Source organism: Elephas maximus, chromosome 16 (assembly GCF_024166365.1).
Source record: "Elephas maximus indicus isolate mEleMax1 chromosome 16, mEleMax1 primary haplotype, whole genome shotgun sequence".
Classification (NCBI taxonomy): Eukaryota; Metazoa; Chordata; class Mammalia; order Proboscidea; family Elephantidae; genus Elephas; species Elephas maximus.
Window position 1 is genome coordinate 77,051,008 of NC_064834.1, and position 18,326 is coordinate 77,069,333.

General features: G+C 45.9%; 2 protein-coding genes across 3 annotated transcripts in view; one reads left to right on the forward strand and one right to left on the reverse strand.

Moving 5' to 3' along the window:
• The window catches only part of DOCK1 (dedicator of cytokinesis 1), a 540,104-nt gene that overhangs the window by 238,666 nt on the left and 283,112 nt on the right, over positions 1-18,326 (forward strand). The gene's annotated exons all lie outside the window — the stretch shown is intronic.
• INSYN2A (inhibitory synaptic factor 2A) overlaps positions 1-18,326 on the reverse strand; it is a 73,054-nt gene that overhangs the window by 28,893 nt on the left and 25,835 nt on the right. The gene's annotated exons all lie outside the window — the stretch shown is intronic.

Genomic DNA, 18,326 nt, shown 5'->3' on the forward strand with positions numbered 1-18,326 from the left:
TGTTATGCAGTTGTTTAATTTATGCTTTTAATTTTGATCTCTCTTGTTCTTTCGGCTTTCTCAGTGGGTGCCAAAAACCTTTTTTTCTTCTATATTCTAGCCCAGGTTTCAGCTCCAGCTGTCCCTTCTTGATAACTAAGCCATCATTTACATCAGCATCTTAAAGAGCTCTTTCACTTAATAGTCTCAAAGTGGTATTAATTTGAAGCATAAAATGCTATTACTATTATTGTGGGGAGAAATTAAATTTCAGAAGGTAGTTGAAGTCAGCTGTTTTGAGTGACCTTTCCTGTGTTTTAAGACCACCCATGGCAGTATTTTTGGCTTGTTCCTAATTCTAAGTCCTCGCTTGGAATTTGCTAGATCATGCCCTGGAAGTGTAGTTATTTCATATATCGGTTCTTCAGTAGCAAAACTGAATATTGATTAAAAGCTTTCCCCATGTCTTTGTTGTTAGGTGCCATCGAGTCAGTTCCGACTCATAGTGACCCTGTGTACAACAGAACGAAACACTGCCAGGTCCTGTGCCATCCTCACAATTGTTGCTATGTTTGAGCCCATTGTTGCAACCACTGTATCAAACCATCTCATTGAGGCTCTTCCTCTTTTCCGCTGACCTTCTACTTTACCAAGTATGATGTCCTTCCCCAGGGACTGGTCCCTCCTGATAATATGTGCAAAGTATATGATATGCAGTCTCACCATCCTTGCTTCTAAGGAGCATTCTGGTTGTGTTTCTTCCAAGACAGATTTGTTCATTCTTTTGGCAGTATATTCAATATTCTTCTCCAATACCACAATTCAAAGGCGTCAATTCTTCTTCCATCTTCCGTACTCATTGTCCAGCTTTCATATGCATAGGAGGCGACTGGGTCAGGCGCACCTTAGTCTTCAAGGTGACACCTTTGCTTTTCAATACTTTAAAGAGGTCTTTTGCAGCTGACTTGTCCAATGCAATGTGTCTTTTATTTCTTTTTTATTGAACTTTGGATGAAGGTTTACAGAACAAACTAGTTTCTCATCAAACGGTTAGTACACACATTGTTGCATGACATTGATGTCTTTTATTTCTTGACTGCTGCTTCCATGGGTGTTGATTGTGGATCCAAGTAAAATGAAATCCTTGACAACTTCACAGTACGACAAACTGACAAGACGTGGGGGGCTTTCCCTGTGTATCCATGGAAATCCAACTATATCTGAAGCATTTGAGCCTAAATGCCTAGATTTAGGGAGCATCCAATTCAAGTTTGTTAAGAAAATATTGTCAGTTTTCCTAACCAACTCCAAGATCACCCATTGGTCAGGAAGTGGCAGTGGGCTTTTGTTGGCAGTGGTTGGATGAGCTCCTTCTTTTCCAGCAGCCGATAGGAGCCCATCTCTTAGCCAGTGCCAGACTTGCCATATTAGGCTGAGCAGTCCTGTCTTCCTTAGGGGCCTGGGACCTCCAAGCAGACAAAGCACATTATTTGTAGGAAAAAATGAGGTTGTGTTTTGAAGAACACAAAGTACCAGTGACCCCAGACTTCCCCAAAGCTGCTTAAAGCTCTTCTCCCCCTGCCTCTGGGATGTCTGTAGCAGTTATTCATTGTCATCCAGTTGGTTGCAATTCATGGCGACCCCAGCTGTAGAACTGGGCTCCACAGGGTTTTCCAGGCTGTGACCTTTAGGAGTAGACTGCTAGGCCTGTTTTCTGAGGCATCTCTGGTTGTGTTTGAACTGCCAGCCTTTCAGTTAGTAACCGAGTGTCTAACCTTTTGCACCACTTGAGATGTCTAAGTGGCATGAATGTTTTGAAGACTGCAGGCCACCTGGCTGGTACTCTGTAGGAGTGTTACCATCCTGCTCTCCAGGTCCCCTTCTGCCCAGCTCTCAGTAACTGTCCTCTATCTGCTTTCCTCTGCCAGAGCACCTATCAGTCAGTGTTTCATGACACCCATTGTGTTTATCTTTGTTTGCCCAACCAACATCTGGCTGCCGGTCACAGAAGAGGTGGCAATGAATGTGTGTGGATACATGGAATGATGAATGAAAGTGCAAACAAAACAAAACAAAACAAAAAATTGGGAAGGTAGCTTTGTCGAAGCAGATCTATGAGGGTTAGTTTGAAATTTAGTAGCTCTTACTTGACATTTAAATAAAATTCTGGACAACCTACTTCCCATGTTTTCTGCCTGGTACCTTGAATATGGTATACAGTGTCTAGGTCGTTATTGGAGTTACTTTAGCACGATCTCAGAGTCATTTGTGTTTAGTGAATTTTTAACCATCAATTCTTAGAGATTATGTATAACTCTCGCCTCTCTCCTCTGTTCTCTTGCCTGTAGATGTAGGGGTCAGGCAGTAAGGCGGATCCCATTAAATACTGGTTTCCTCTATTCATTTAGGACTTCTTTTTGGAGAAAGAGTTATCACTGAGGTTGAAGTTCATCAAACACCTCTTCTTTTCCACACACACTCATCTAGTTTCCCGGAATATGAATGTATGTGTTGCAAATATTCCTTGTATAATAGAGTTGCTGGGAACCCTGGTGGCGTAGTGGTTAAGAGCTATGGCTGCTAACCAGAAGGTTGGCAGTTCGAATCCACCAGATGCTCCTTGGAAACCCTATGGGGTAGTTCCACTCTGCCCTATAGGGTTGCTGTGAATCAGAATTGACTCACTAGCAATGGGCAGTAGAGTTGCCCTTGTTGATTCCACTAAGGGAGACAGATTTTTGGAGTCCCATGTTAGAACTCAGAAGGAATATCCCTGTAAAAATGTTATGATTTGATTTTATAACACTCTATACCTGAGCCTCAATACTGACTAAAAGGTCTTTGGGGGCTAGCCTGGGAACCCCATTGGCTGGTTGGAAAAATCTGTCGAGATCCAAGCAGATTACTTAGAAATGATTATTTTGAAGCATAAGGTATTCATAAATTGAGCTGGGTCTGTCTTCTTTCCATATTTCTTTTTCTTACTAAAATTTTTTCAGCAGTAGGATGAAGTTCTCCAAATCGTACATGCCCCATTCTCCCAGACCCAGGAACTGAAATGTTAACCCTGAAAGAATCAGTCCTGTATGTCAACCCCATGTTTTAAACCCTACGAGATACATCTAACCCCTCAGGATACTTCTCAATAATCCTGGCTATTTCAACGGAGTGTTCTAATTATAGACTCTAAAGGATTTTGCTGTATATTAGCCAAAATAAATAGCTTCCACCATGCTCATGTTCACAGTTCATGAGATGTCCGCTGTGCATCTGCTCTGTGCAAGGCCCTCTGGGTAGCAGTTGTTTGGATAAATATGACATAGACCTTGCCCTCTAGACAGTTAAACTCTAGAGTACTTTTTCTAAGAGGAAGGAGTTGCTTGTATGTTAAGAAACTAGAGTTGTCCAGCTTTGAAAAGTAGCCCTCTTTCCATGCATCTGTTTCTTATGCTTATTTAAACCAATATCCTTGGCTCTTGGCCCATCTTCTCCTTTCTCTCCTAGGCATCTCAGCACATCTTCTGGCAAGTTCCCCAGAACCTCCTCTTACAGACCTTTCCTTGGTGGATTGTGATGATCTCATTAGGTGTCTTTCTTCCCATGTGACTGAGAGCATCATGGTGGCCGTGTTTATGGCTTCATTTATTTTCCCAGTCCTAGGACTTAATTGGAAATCCTGGTGGCATAGTGATTAACTGCTATGGCTGCTAACCAAAAGGTTGCAGCTCAAATCCACCAGGTGCTCCTTGGAAACTCTTTGGGGCGGTTCTACTCTGTCCTATAGGGTCACTATGAGTCGGAATCGACTCCACAGCAACAGGTTTGGTTTGGTGTTTTTTTTAGGGCTTAATTTGGTGTCTCCCATACAGTAGGGGTTTGAGGTATACACCACAACTACCTCTTTTTTTCATCATCGTTGTTAGGTGCTGTTGAGTCAGCTCCAACTCATAGCGATATTATGTGTAACCGAACAAGTTGCTATGTTTGAGCCCATTGTTGCAGCCACTGTGTCAATCCATCTCATTGAGGGTCTCCTTCTATTCTGCTGACCATCCACTTTACCAAGCATGATGTCGTCCTCCAGCGACAGCTCTCTCCTGACACTTGTCCAAAATCAGATGCAGTCTTACCATCCTAAGTTCTAAGGAGCATTCTGGCTGTACTTCCTCCAGGACAGATTTGTTTGTTCTTTTGGCAGTCCATGATATAGTCAATATTCTCCACCAGCACCACAATCTGAACGCGTCAGTTCTTCTTCGAGCATCCTTTTTTACTGTCCAGCTTTCACGTGCCTGTGAGGCTACGGAAAAGACCATGGCTTGGGTCGGGTGCACCTTAGTCATCAAAGTGACATCTTTGCTTTTTTAACACTTTAATAAGAGTTCTTTAGCCACAGATTTGCCCAGTGCAGTACATCATTTAATTTCTTGACTGCTACTCCCGTGGGCATTGATTGTTGATCCAAGAAGAACGAAATCATTGACAACTTCAATTTCTTCACCATTTACATGATGTTACTTATTGGTCCATTTGTGAGGATTGCCATTTTCTTTATGTTCAGATGTAATCCACACTAAAGGCTGCAGTCCTTTACCTTCATCAGTAAGTGCTTCAAGTCGCCTTCACTTGCAGCAAGCAAGGTTGTGTCATCTGCTTGCATGACTGATTGAAAATTTAGCTCTTTGCCCCAACCTCCACCCCAACCTGGACTATCTACTACTGCTGTTCCTATTTGGTCTTCTTCCCAACACATCCTAGCGTGGAGCAAGCCCTACTTTTCACTTACTGTGCTTGGTCTGTTTCCACCCCCACAAGCTTCCTCACCACCAGAATGCCAGCAGCATGAGGGCAGAGATTTTGTCTGTTCCCTGGTGAACGCTCTGTGCCTCACTGGGGCATGACACAGAGTGGGTGCTCAAGAATATTTTCTGAGTAAGGAACAAATGAATGAAAATGAATAAATGAATGATACTGATTATATCATGCTGAGATAGTTGGTAGTGTACTCTTTCACCTCTGAAAAGACAGACAGGACTGTCATTTTCTGTTGTTCCCAGCTGGATCAGGTGAGAACATCCATCTAAATGGTATTGATGCCATTTTTATATGTCCCCAAACAAGTGGGAAAGGACAGTCATCTTCTGTTCCCACCCGCAGTTACTGAGGTAAATGGCTTAGTTTGCACCTAAACCAGGTCTCCTGGAACATGTCATATCCTTCATCCCAGAAGCAATCCTGGTTAACCAGCTTCATTGAGAAACATCCTTAATGAACTCAGTTGCTTTCTTCAAACACTGTTGAAAAACGAAATATCGTTGGCCTAGAACCTCCCTAAATGTGGTGACACTAGCCCTGGTGGCACAGTGGTTAAGCACTCAGCTGCTAACCGAAAGGTCAGCAGTTTGAATCCACCAGCTGCTCCTTGGAAATCCTAGGGAGCAGTTTTCTGTCCCGTAGGGTCACTATGAGTCAGAATCACTCAATGGCAAAGGCTTGTTTAAAAAAATTTTTTCGTGGCTATTAGGAAAGCTTCTATGACTTGTTTTCATTACAGAGAATTAAAGTGAACCAATCACAGTGGTTCACCCTGGTGGCATAGTGGTTAAGAATTATGGCTGCTAAACTAAAAAAGAAAGAAAAAAAAAAGTTTTTTTTTTTTTTTTTTTAACCGAAAGGTTGGCAGTTTGAATCTACCAGGCACTCCTTGGAAGCCCCGTGGGGCCATTCTACTCTGTGCTATAGGGTTGTTATGAGTCGCAATCAACTTGACGGCAACAGGTTTGATTTTTTTTTTTTTTTAAATCACAGTGGTTAGTCCAGTAGCATCACAGCTAGAGGGAGGATTCAAACGTGCATGGCATCTTGTCCCCTGATGCTAAACAGGGGTCAGGAGTCTCCCTTGCTTTCTTCCTCGGCCTTCTGTCTCACCTCCATCCTTCCCACCCCTGTCTCCCTGCTTACTTCCATCCATACAGAGCCACCTACGACAGAATACATTGTTATGGTGCATCCATTACTGTGGGAAATACGTGCCAATGGAGACAGAGACACATACAGAGACCGACACTATTATTGGGGCAGGACTTGTTTTTGGTGTTTTATAATCATATTTTTCTGATATGTAAAATCATAATATGCAAAAATTGGGAAAACAGTAATTATTATTTCGTGTATGGACTGACTGCCTGGCTCTACTGCACACAGGCCAAAGCTTACATTTCATTTCTCTTGATACATTCACGAAGTCAAGGAGAAACTAAGTTATGAGATGACGCACAACGATGATACAAACAGAGTCGCTTGCCCTAGAAGGCACCAGCGTTAGTAATTTATAAGGAAAACAACGTTTTAGGGCAGAGCTGAAGCTGAGTTGATTAACTTGTTTTCCTGGAGGAGAGATAAAGCCTAAGCTGTAATTTATTGAAAATTAATGAAAATGAATTTTGGTGGCACCGGCTACCGAGCTAGAATGAAAATAAGAATGTTGGTCTACTGTGTGAAACAAATTCTCCTTCCAGGCGCCGTGTTCCTCCAGCCACTCTACATAGTGTTGTACTTTACAGGGGTTTCAATTTGGAAGCCTTCCTGTTTTGCATCTGCCAGTGGCTCTGATGGTAAATATCCACAGAGGCTTTTTCTCTTTTATTTTTTTTTTATGTATTTTTTTTAGAGCAGCTTAATTAACAATTTTAAATGAAAACTTACTCTTCTCGAGGCTTCTATGCTTTGTTCCCAAAGGCTGACCTGCATTCGTGTTTGAAACAAACGCTTTAGAGCTCCCTCAGCTGAAGATGGCCATCTTTCAATTTTGGTGTGATCGTTTAAAAAACTCTGCATGTCCGGTGACGAGACTTTTATCTGGGGAGGTGGTGAAGTGCTGTAACCAGTCAGACATTGATGGAAAAAGTTTTTATTCCTTTTTGGGCCAAAATATGCTTCTTTTTATGTTGTCTTTTCCTGTGAACTCAGTCCTCACAAATACCCTTTACCATTCCGGCCTTTAAATGCATGTGGGGTTTATTTTTATTTGACCTTGGACACTTGCCTTCATGTTGTTGTTCACATGAAATTGGACGTACATTTGAAGACGTCAGAGCCAGGTGGAAACTGGTTGGTCCTTCAACAAGCTACACAAGTTACAGATGGTCCATGAAGGCCTGAGGAGTTTTTCCCGGACAGGTTGTGTCTGGGTAGGTTTGTGACCTGGCACTCAGCTCCCTGTACATCAGTGGTCTAGATTTTCTGACATCACCTCACAGGGGGGATTCTTCTTTCTAATGATGATCCTTAGAGATATACTTTACTCTTGGGGTCCCTTTGAATGGTGGTCTTAAAGCCTACCAGGGGCAGCAGATCTGTAGTCCCTTCAAGTAAAAGGAAGAACCCAGATTTGCCTCAGCAAGAAGATACCTGCTCTGTAATTACGTGGGGGACATCCCATGGTGGGACATGTGGGTACAGGGGCCTGATAGGTCCAGAGATGAATTCCAGACTGACCATTTCTCATTGGTCTTCTGACCTTGGAGAAGTTTCTTATCATATCTGAGCTTCAGTTTTCTCTCTTGCAGTGTTACTTGGAGAATTAAACCAGACAATGTCAAACGGCCGGCCCATTAGAGGTGCTCAACATAGTGAGCCTTGTAGGTGCTGTGGTCTCCATAGATTGAACAGGAAATATAGCTCAGATCATTTCTGCATCACTTAGCAGAAATTCCAAGGGATTTAAAAAAAAAAGTTTGAAAAGTAGAACTTACATTTCATCTTTTTTTTAAAATATGAATTCCAGGACACAAATCTATAAATTCTGTAAGCATTCATGTCATGCCTTGAATTGCTCATTTTATCTGCAAATGGGGTGTCTGAATTGCCTGGTGGCTCGGTAGTGAGGCTTTTATTCACCCACCAACTTAAAAGGCTGGGCAGGCATTTGAGAACTATTTTAGCATTCTGCACAGAAAGATTATTTAAATTACGTTTTCAAGAATGTGTGATACCTACATGAGACCCAAAGCAAGAATTTGAAATGGGTTTTATGTTCTTGTAAATATATATTTTGCTTTATTTTTCTTATTAAGGATGGGAAGCTCATTATTTTTCAAGAATTTAAAAATAGTGTTACAAAGTTACATAAATGTATGCTATAGAAAAGGCTATAAAAAAAAGTTTTTTTTTTTTTATAGAAAAGGCTTACTGTTACCCTCTGAATTAAATGAAATAAATGCTAGAAAGTCTATGATCTATACTTCCATTTCAAAATCATAAAACATGGTAACTTGGACTTGGACTTCAGGACTTGAAGAATACTTATCTCAAATATATAAACGTCATACAAAGCCTTGGAGGGCAAAGGCCAAGGTCAGCATGTGTAGCCGTGATCTAAAAAAAATACCAAACCCATTGCCATCCAGGCAATTCTGACTCATAGCAACCCTACAGGACAGAGTAGAACTGCCCCACAGGGTTTCCAAGGAGTGCCTGGCAGATTTGAACTGCCGACTTTTTGGTTAGTGGCCATAGCACTTAACCACTACGCCACCAGGGTTTCCATGGCCGTGACAGAGATGAGGAATTGATGAAGCGTCACGGGGAAAAAACAAAAACAGTAGGATCATTATATGCATTTAGTGATGGAGATTGGTAGGGAGGGTTTTTTCCACCCCCTTTCTTTCTGTGGAAACCCTGGTGGCGTAGTGGTTAACTGCTATGGCTGCTCACCAAAGGATCGGCAGTTCAAATCCACCAGGCGCTCCTTGGGAACTCTATGGGGCAGTTCTACTCTGTCCTGTAGGGTCGCTATGAATCGAATTGACTCGATGGCACTGGGTTTGGTTTTGGGTTTTCTTTCTGTATTTTAAGCTAGTGGCCAAAATTGTGATGTTGTTACATATCTCTGTAGAATCCGTCCTTAAGGCAGAAGGGAGCGTTTAAGGCTCCTTCTCTTATTTGGACTCTTACTTTTGTATGAAAAAAATGTAGCTCAGAAGGCTAGGCTAAGCTGGGCTAGGACACAACCCTTTTCCTGACAGTACGTATCAACTGCCCTGTCCATTACAGGAAACCAACTTGTGCTGTACTTTGTACTTATTTTTACTTTCGTACTCTGAAAACAGGTTCAAAGCTTCACGTCTCTGTTCTGAAATCTTTAGCCTCTCCTAAAGCCAGTTGCCTTTGAGTCGACTCAGACTCATGGCGACCCCACGTGTGTCAGAGTAGAACCACACCCCACAGGGTTTTCAGTATCGGAGATTTTGGATGCAGATTGCCAGGCCTTTCTTCTGAGGTGCCTCTGGGTTAGCAGCCAAGCACGTTAACCGTTTGTGCCACCCAGGGACTCTTCAACCTCTCTTAGCCCTCTGAAGTAAACCAACCTATACAATAAACTTTTATACAATAAACCAAGAAAATATTTCTTAAAGTGTTCAACCTCCCTGAATTTCAGCACTTGAAAGGTTGCTGCTCAGTAACAAAGTATCTTCTAAGGAAGCAATTTTTATTGAGTGCAAATGTAGTCCAGGGACTGTCTGAGATCCTTGTTCAAGCCCATGAGGCAGGTATCCTTAGCTCTCTGTTACAGAGGAAGCAGAAGTACAGAGAGGGCAGTGACCCTGTCCAAGGTCACAATTAGGGGAGGGGTGGAGCCAAGCACACAACTCCATACTGGCCCCCTGCAGAGCCAAAGGGTAGCTACAGAGCCTTCTTGGCTCCCTCCCTAAATCTCATTCCTGGCAAATGCTAGGAATGAACTGCAGGGGAGCCGGGCCTCAGGCAGCCAGCCGGAAGGCTTTAAAATGTTTTGGGTTAGAATCAACCTGAAGAGAAGACACCAAAGCCGATTTGTCAAGAACATTAGAAAATGAAGTGCTGACATTTTCATCCTGTTCGAGTAGGGTGTGCGAAGGGGCAGGGGAGCCTTTGGCAGGAGGAAATCTTTCTGCTGCCGGCCTCGCTGCCGACCACTCCTTTCCCTGGCTGCTCACAGTCCCTGCTCGACTGTGATCCATCAGCCGCGCCACAAGCCTGGGATGGCCGCGCACACATTCTAAAGACGCTCCACAAGGCCTGTGTGTAGAGCTGCGGCAGCCAGGGGGACTGTCTGTATCGACGCCACCCACTCTCCCCTCCTGGAAATTCGGCCATCCCCAGCTAAGCAGGTGGAAGACTTCCATCTCAATTATGTGGGGTGGTTTTGGCAAGAGCAGCCCAATCATCCTTCTAGAGGGTACACAGCCAAATAGAGATGCCATCCTCCCACGGTGCCCAACCTTCCCCGCAGCTCTCGGAGGAGGGAGGAATCTGGGAAAGTTCCTAAGTCAGAATCTGGCGCCGAGACTTCAGTGTCCTTGCTGTCAGCCGTGGCTGCTGTGGTACGGTTTTCCCTGCCGGCTCTCCCTGCCCTATGCCTTAACCAAAGAAACCATCCCCTGTGCTTCCTCCAGAATGTGACACTGTGTGTATTCTGTTTGGGCGTGGGTAATTAGAGCAAATTCGGAGAGATTTCTCATTCCCTGAGAGGTCATTTTGAAGACTGTACCTTGTTAATATAAGGACTTAGCATCTCTTTTCTCTCCATCTAGCATCAAATACCCAAGTTACGGCAAAAGCCATAGCACACAAACGTGTCTGCTGTGACCTCTTTTTCCTGCTGGTCAGAGAGCAAGACCCTTTTCAGGTTTTCAAGAAATGCCGCGTGTATAAATTCTGCATATAAATTAGACACCTACATACACACACACTGTGCGGGCTGACGAACAATTAGGAGGCTGCGTAAGCACACCGAATGTCCGTGAACTGTGAGCTCCTCCAAGGCTGCTTTTGTAAATAAAGTTTTATTGGAATATAGTCATGCCCACTCATATGATCTATGGCTACTTTCAGGATACAAGGGCCGAGTAGAAGAGTTGCTACTGAGACCAGATGTGGCCTGCAAAGACTAAATTATTTACTATCCAGCTCTTCACAGAAAACATTTGCCGACTTCTGTCATACAGGATACTGGCTCTGATAACCGCCAATATAGATCCCTGCGAGCCTTAAAAGGAGCCATAGTGGTGCAGTGGTTAAAGCGCCTTGCTGCTAACCAAAAGGTTGGAGGTCTGAACCCACCAGCCACTCCTCGGGAGAAAGATGTGGCAGTCTGCTCCCGCAGATTTACAGCCTTGGAAACCCCGTGGGGCAGTTCTCCCTGTCCTATAGGGTCGCTATGAGTCAGCATCGACTCCACAGCAACGGTTTGGGTTTTTTTGGTGGGGGCCTTAGTCCTTACCTCTTAACCATGTATCTGCTCATGCGCATTTGTCGCTCTGTGGCTATTGCCCTTTTGTTGGTCACAGAGAAACATGGTGTCATACAGGCTTAATGCAGGATACCCCCTGGGTCTGTGTTAACTCCCTGCTGGGCCTCAGATCTTGATGCCCACCTTCCTAGTTCTCAGAGCCAGTATGAGTGCTGCTTTCAAGGAGCCTCGGGGCTTGGGGGAGTCTCTCGGCTTCTCTTCTGGGCCACCATGCCACTGAGACACAACCCTTCCCAGAGAGGCGGAGCAGGACCCGGCTGCCCGTGAGCTGCCTGGTGATGGGGTAGCAGGAATTAACAGGGGATGGCATTCCTGGAGTGACGGGACATCCTCTGTGTAAGCAGTTAGGCTCATGGGGTTGGTCTGTGTGTCAGGGTTTCCTCCTTCTAAGCCCTGGTCTCCTTGTGCTCTGACTCAGTACAGCCCACAAAGCCCCGAGGTGGCATGATCTCAGCTCTGCCTGTCAACATGTTTCAGGGCCTGCTGTGGGTTGGATCCTGCTGGTCTCTGCCTGCCCCCACCCTCCCCAGCCTGCAGGTAACCCAGGCACATGTTGGAAGATGCTCGACTGGGAGAAGAACTGGCTTCCCTCTAGGCAATGGCAGATACTCTCCCATTGCTGTCAGGTCTCCTCTGGAGAGCAGAGTCTCATTAGGCTGTCAGCAGCCAGAGAGCTCACCTGGCACTAAATGTGAGGGTGCATGGCCTCAGAAGTAAACAGCCGTCTCCACCCTGGGGTGGCTGTTCTGATGAGTGCGTACCACAAGCATGCAAACCCCGCAGCCTGCCAGCCAGAGGCACCTTCTTGCCCAGGACCCCAGGGCTGCTCCGAGGAACCATGGCTGCTACATAAATTGATTTTTAAACTCAGTTCCCTGTCTGCCCGGTCAGCCCGGTCCTCAGCCTTCAACAACCACATTAGAGGCATGTTCAGGTAGCCAGTGTGACTCTGAACTTTGTGGGAGGGGACAAGAATCTTACCAAGAGCTCTGGAATAAGTGGGATGAGACCGGGCATTCAGGCAGGTGAGTGACCAACCAGACGCTCCTGAGCTGCAGGCGCTTTTGCCAATTACTGGGACATTTTGAAATGGACCAGAGGCTTGAAAGGAGTCCCCGGGCAGTGCAAATGGTTAAGCGCTCCACTCCCAGCCGTAAGGCTAGCATTTCAAACCCAACCAGAGGCGCCTCGGAAATCAGGCCTCGCGATCTGCTTCCGAAAGGTCACAGCCTTGAAAACCCTATGGAGCAGTTCTACTCTGGACACGTGCGGTAGGCATGAGTTGGAATCGACTCGATGGCAACTAACAACAACAATGAAAGGCACAATTTTGAATACTTTTTCCTACTTAAGGGATGCCATCTGCGGAAATGCTAACATTAGGACACATCCTTTATTCAGTCCCTACTATGTGCTGGTCACTGCTAGGAGCTGTGTGGATAGTGTCTTTAATCCTGTACCACCCTCATCTGATGGAAGACAAACCAGGAGCTCGCTGAGGCTAAATATGCTACCTGGGCTGAAAACTTTTCTCTGCTGAGGCCTTTCCAAAATCTACACAAGCAAATGAGATTCATTAAAAAGTCTCATATGAAAAGTAACGTGGAAATTACTGAAAGTGGTTGTGGCCATGACATGGAGTCCCCGTCCATGGAATAAGAAGCAACAGGAAGAGCAACAACGATAATAACCCAAAAAAATATGTGTGCAGTTACGTAGGTAGGCATGTATGCGTGTACGTGTATAGGGAGGCCTGTGTGAGTATATGTGTGTGCAGGTACAGGTGTATCTGCAGGCATGTGTATATATATATTTATGTGTGCTGCATGTATATTCATATTTATCATAAGCCACATAGGGGGCCCAGTTAGGGATTCCTCCTAGATATAAACAAACACCTTATAGGATTGGTATACTGGGTTTGAAGGCTTGGGACCATAGTCTTGTGGGACAACTCAGTCAATTGGTAAAACAGTTCATAAAGATAATGCTCTACATCCTACTTTGGTGAGTAGTGTCTGGAGTCTTACAAGCTTGCGAGTGGCTACCTAAGACACAACTATTCGTCTCTACTCGTCTGGAACAAAAGAAAATGAAGGAAACCAAAGACTCAAAGAAGAAACTAGTCTACAGCACTAATAGTTCACATGAACCACAGCCTCATCTAGCCTGAGACCAGAACAACTAGATGGTGCCCAACTGCCACTACCAATCACTCTGACCAGGGACACAATAGAAGATCCTGGTTAGAATGTGAGAAAAATGTAGAACAAAAGTCAAAGTCCAAAAAAAAAGGGTCAGACTTCCTGGACCGATAGAGACTAGAGGAACCCCAGAGACTATCACCCTAAGATACCCTTTGAACTTGAAACTGAAGCTACTCCAGATGGTCACCTTTCATCCAAATAATGGATTGGCTCATAAAACAAATATCACCCATGAATACTGTGTTCCCTTTAACAATCAACTATGTGAGACCAAATGGTCAATAAACCCATTGCTGTCGAGTTGATTCTGATTCATGGAGGCCCTGTAGGACAGAGTAGATAGAACTGCCCCGTACGGTTTCCAAGGAGTGCCTGATGGATTCGAACTGCCGACCTTTTGGTTAGCAAGCGAACTTTTAACCACTGTGCCACCAGGGTTTCCTAAATGGTCAATACTTACCCTAAAACAAAGAAGAGAAGCTAACAAGGGGTCAGGAAGCAAGGTTAGCAGAAACAGAACAAAAAGAATGGAAATAATGAGAATGTTGACACATTGCAAAGAATGTAACCAATGTCGTGGAAGAAGTTGTATAGAACTGTTTAAATGGGCACCTGCTTTGCTATGTAAACTTTCACCTAAAACACAATAAAATATTCAAAAAAAAAAAAAAAAAGCAGCAGCAGCAGTAGGAAGAGCTTACCTGACAAGCACACACAAACTCCATAAGGAAAAGGAGCCCGACTTCAAAACACAGGGTCTTAAATAAGTTTCAAAAAAGGTAAGAGGGCCCCTGGCTGCAAGCCAAGTCCGAGAGGGGGTGCCTTTGCAAGTTCTGTCCTAATGTTCAAACAAGTTCAGGCCTAGCTCACCCCTGGGGTGCGTGTGTAGCACTGGGGCCACGTTTCGTCCCTTGGATCGAAAGGTCCTGGCTTCCTAACGACCAGTTGCCGTTGAGCCTCCTCCACTCATGGTAACCCGTGTGTGTCAGAGCAGAACTGTGCTGCACGGGGTTTTCAGTGGGTGATTCTTCAGAAGCAGATCACCGGGACTTTTTTCCAAGGCCCCTCTGGGAGGGCTCCAATGGCCAACCTTTGGGTTAGCAGCCGAGCACATTAGCTGCTTACGCCACCCAGGGACGTCCACTGGGTTTGATCCCAGCTCCACAAATGAGGAGTTTGCAGGGGAGAGGGGAGAGAGTCAGAAGCTTACGCCTGCCTCTTGGCCATTTCTGATATATTACTTGAAGGAAACCTAGAGTCACTATTGTTCTCAGAAAACAAAAACATTCCATTTCCTGCCAATAAATTAGATTCAGAATGATGCATAATACAAGATCAGGGACTTCTGCAGGAAGTTCAGTATTTTCCAAATCAAATTGTACGCCAGGCCAATAACTCATCTCTAATCTCTTATTAAGGAGTCTTGGTGGTGCAACGGTTAAGCACTCGGCTGCTAACCGAAAGGTCAGCTGTTGGAACCCATCAGCCGCTCCACAGGAGAAAAGACCTGACAATCTGCTTGCATAAAGATTACAGCCTAGGAAACCCTATGGGGCAGTTCTGCTGTGTCCCATAGGGTGGCCGCGAGTCTGAATCGACTCAACGGCACACAGCTACAACAGCGGCAGCAATCTCTCACTGGTAGCACTGGTGATTCAGCAGTAGAATCCTTGCTTTCCATAATGTAGACCTCTGGGTGGACCTTGGTTGGCCACGGAGTGCAGCAACTGTTTGTGCCACCCAGGGACACAATGATGCCTTCTGCACCAAGACTCCTTCTAGTACAGGTCCAGTTGTATACAAAGCAGGACCCTCAGTGTGTTATTGGGGATCAGGGGAGGAGGTGACTACACAGCTTCTGGGCATTTGCCACCAGTTTATAATGACTTCTAGGCTTTAGAATATTCTCCATGGAAAAACCTGTTGATATTGTAACTTGGTATCTGATACTTTAACCATCATGCTACATACCTGTTGCCATGGAGTCGATTCCAACTCACACCAACTCTGTAGGACAGAGTAGAACTGCCTCATGGCGTTTCCAAGGTGCACCTGGTAGGTTTGAACTGCCAACCCGGTGAGCAGCCTTAGATTTTAACCACTACACCACCAGGGTTTCCCAAGTTACCTAATGACTAAATAATAACCTACATAAAGTAGAGTGAATTTTCCTGGTTTTTACCATGAGATGCTATGAGTCAGAATCAACTCCACAGCAACGAGTGTCAAGGAGCCCCGGTGGCGCAGTGGTCAAGCATTTGGCTGTTAACCCAAAGATCTGCAGCTTGAACCCACCAGCAGCTCGAACCCACCAGCAGCTCTACTGGAGAAAAGACCTGGAGATGTGCTGCCGTAAAGGTTACAGCCAAGAAAACCTGTGTGGCAGTTCTGCTTTGTCACTTGGGGTTGTTATGTGTTAGGACCAACTTGACAGCACACAACAGCAACAACAACATGAGATGTAACTGAAACACCTAATTCCCAGCTCAGACGGAGGCCTTAAAATAGGTCCTGTGATCCCGCCTTCTGATGTCCAGTCCTGGCTCAGGCCCTTCAGGGGTTGGTCGGGTACAGAGAGGAGTGTGGGGTGGCCTGGACCAGTTTTACGGCAGATTGAAGGATTTGAGGAATTCTGGAGGAATTTTCAGCTCCACAAATTGACCACAGTAGAGGGATTTGCACTATGGAAATCAGAAAATGCTTACTCTCCCCACATCCTGCCACCAAGTGTTTCCCAGCACCTGTCCTCATCCCGTGACTCTGTGTGGGACCCAGACACCAGGAAGGGGGTGAAGAACAAGCTGCCCCTCGTCTGCTTATTCCTGAGGCTGCTGTTTCCCCCTCCCTTCCCTCCATACTCTGACCTGGAGAAAAGTGGTAGGCAGTTTGAATTTCAACCAAATTAATGTCCTGGCCTTTAAGCAAGAGGGTGCACCTGAAGGTGGCCTTGAAGTATGGGACCACTTGATGCATCGTTACCTGAGTCCAAGGGGCCCAGAGAAAGGGGTGAAGACGAAGGTCTGAGGCCCAGATGTGGGCGTTCCCCACAACACTGACCCCAGATGGTTTTAAAGTGAAATGATCCTCCTTGAGTTAATGTGCCTGCGTCATCAAATGGTGATGAGCCGGCCCCTGCATGATGATTTGGGGACACCAGGGTGGGGGCTTTGATGGTGATTGGAATGGTGTGTGTTAACCATGCGGGAGCCAGTAGCTACCTGTGGCTTCTGAGCACTTCAAACATGGTTAGTATGACTGAGGAACTGACTGTTCTGTTGTAATTAATTTAAATTTGAATTTCAGTGGCCACGTGTAGCTTGAGGCTCCCATATTAAACAGCACAGCTCTAGGGCTTTTGGGGATAGGGCTGAGGGGCTGCCTGAGCTAAGAGTGTGGGGGCACCTTCACCATGCTGGACTCAGACAGGGGCCACAAAGTGGTGTCCAGATTCCCACCACCATCACCAACCAGCAAGACCAACAGTCTGGCTACGGCAGACATCCACCTGCCACAGGGCTAAGCACAGGACACGGGTCAGTCCTTTCATCCTCAGCCTCCATCTGCAAGACAGGCGCCCATCTCCAACTGAGAGGTGAAGAAACCGGGCTCAAATAGGGGCGGCCCTTGGCCTAGGCCTTGGTGCCAGAATTCCCTCCTGGGCCTGTCTTGCTGCCCTGGAAACCACTTGGCTAGACTGACAGCCTCAGAGAGCCCAGAGGAGCCTAGTTAAAACTGCTGTCCATCTGGTCCTAAGGGTGCAAGAAGGAGCCTCGTGTCTCAGCCTTCCCTTCTTGGGGAGCATTCAGCATATACAGGTGCTTTGACACCATTTGGTAGATTTTATTTCACACCTGGTGATGTCGGTATTATGTCACTGCCAACTGTATCACAGTCATTGATCAGGCCCCTTGCATTTTCCTTTGGGAACCTGGTCTCCTGACCAGCAAATTCCTTACATGCCTGCCTTCGTTCCGGTCTAAATGGTTGAAATGGAATGAAGATGGCGATCAAACAAGACCTTTTGAAAACATTCTGTGGTGTTAGGTTACCTGCTAATCTACCTTAAGATTATCTGAAATGTGGCTAGCTCCTCTCCTTAACAGCCTGGGCTGTAAACTACTATAGAAATAGGAGGGGGAGGATTGAGAATTAACCCTTTTTGTGGATGGTTGCCTACACTAAGCTTGGAAGCCAGAGCCAAGGGCAGAATCTGCACTGGCACCTGAGCCTCACCTGCCACCTCACACTAGAAGGTGGTCTCCTCACCCACTGTTTGCAGTGAGCAAACACTGTGCCTGAGGTCTACCCCAATAACCCACTCGTGCATGGGGTGCATGCTGCCCTTACAGGGTCTCCGTGCTAGCTGCCAGGTTGCTGAACAAGGAGTCCAGGGCCTGCAGAGGGAGGGGTGCAGTATCTGTGATCCAACCCCCAGAACACGGGCAGCAGAGAACGGAGGCAGCTTCTAGGGGAGATGGGAAAGAGAAGGCCCAGCCCTGCAGACCAAGGCTGAGAAGCCCTGGGCACTGCCTGGAGAAGCAGCAGCGACTAGCCACTGCCTGGCCCACCCGAGGCTTCTGAGGCCTTAGGTCCTTTTCTTTAAAGTTGCCACTCCTCAGCTTAAACATTCAAAGATGGCAAACAGAGTTCCACAAGCTGCTATCAGCACTGGGCAGTACTGGCTGTGAAGGGTGCCTTTCTCTCTGCAGCCCACCTGCACGGGGAGGGAGACCCATGGGGGGAGGGGGGCGTCACTATCCTAGTTGTAAAAATCCATTGCTGTCGAGTTGATTCTGATTAATAGTGACCCTATAGGACAGAGTAGAACTGCTCCATAGGGTTTCCAA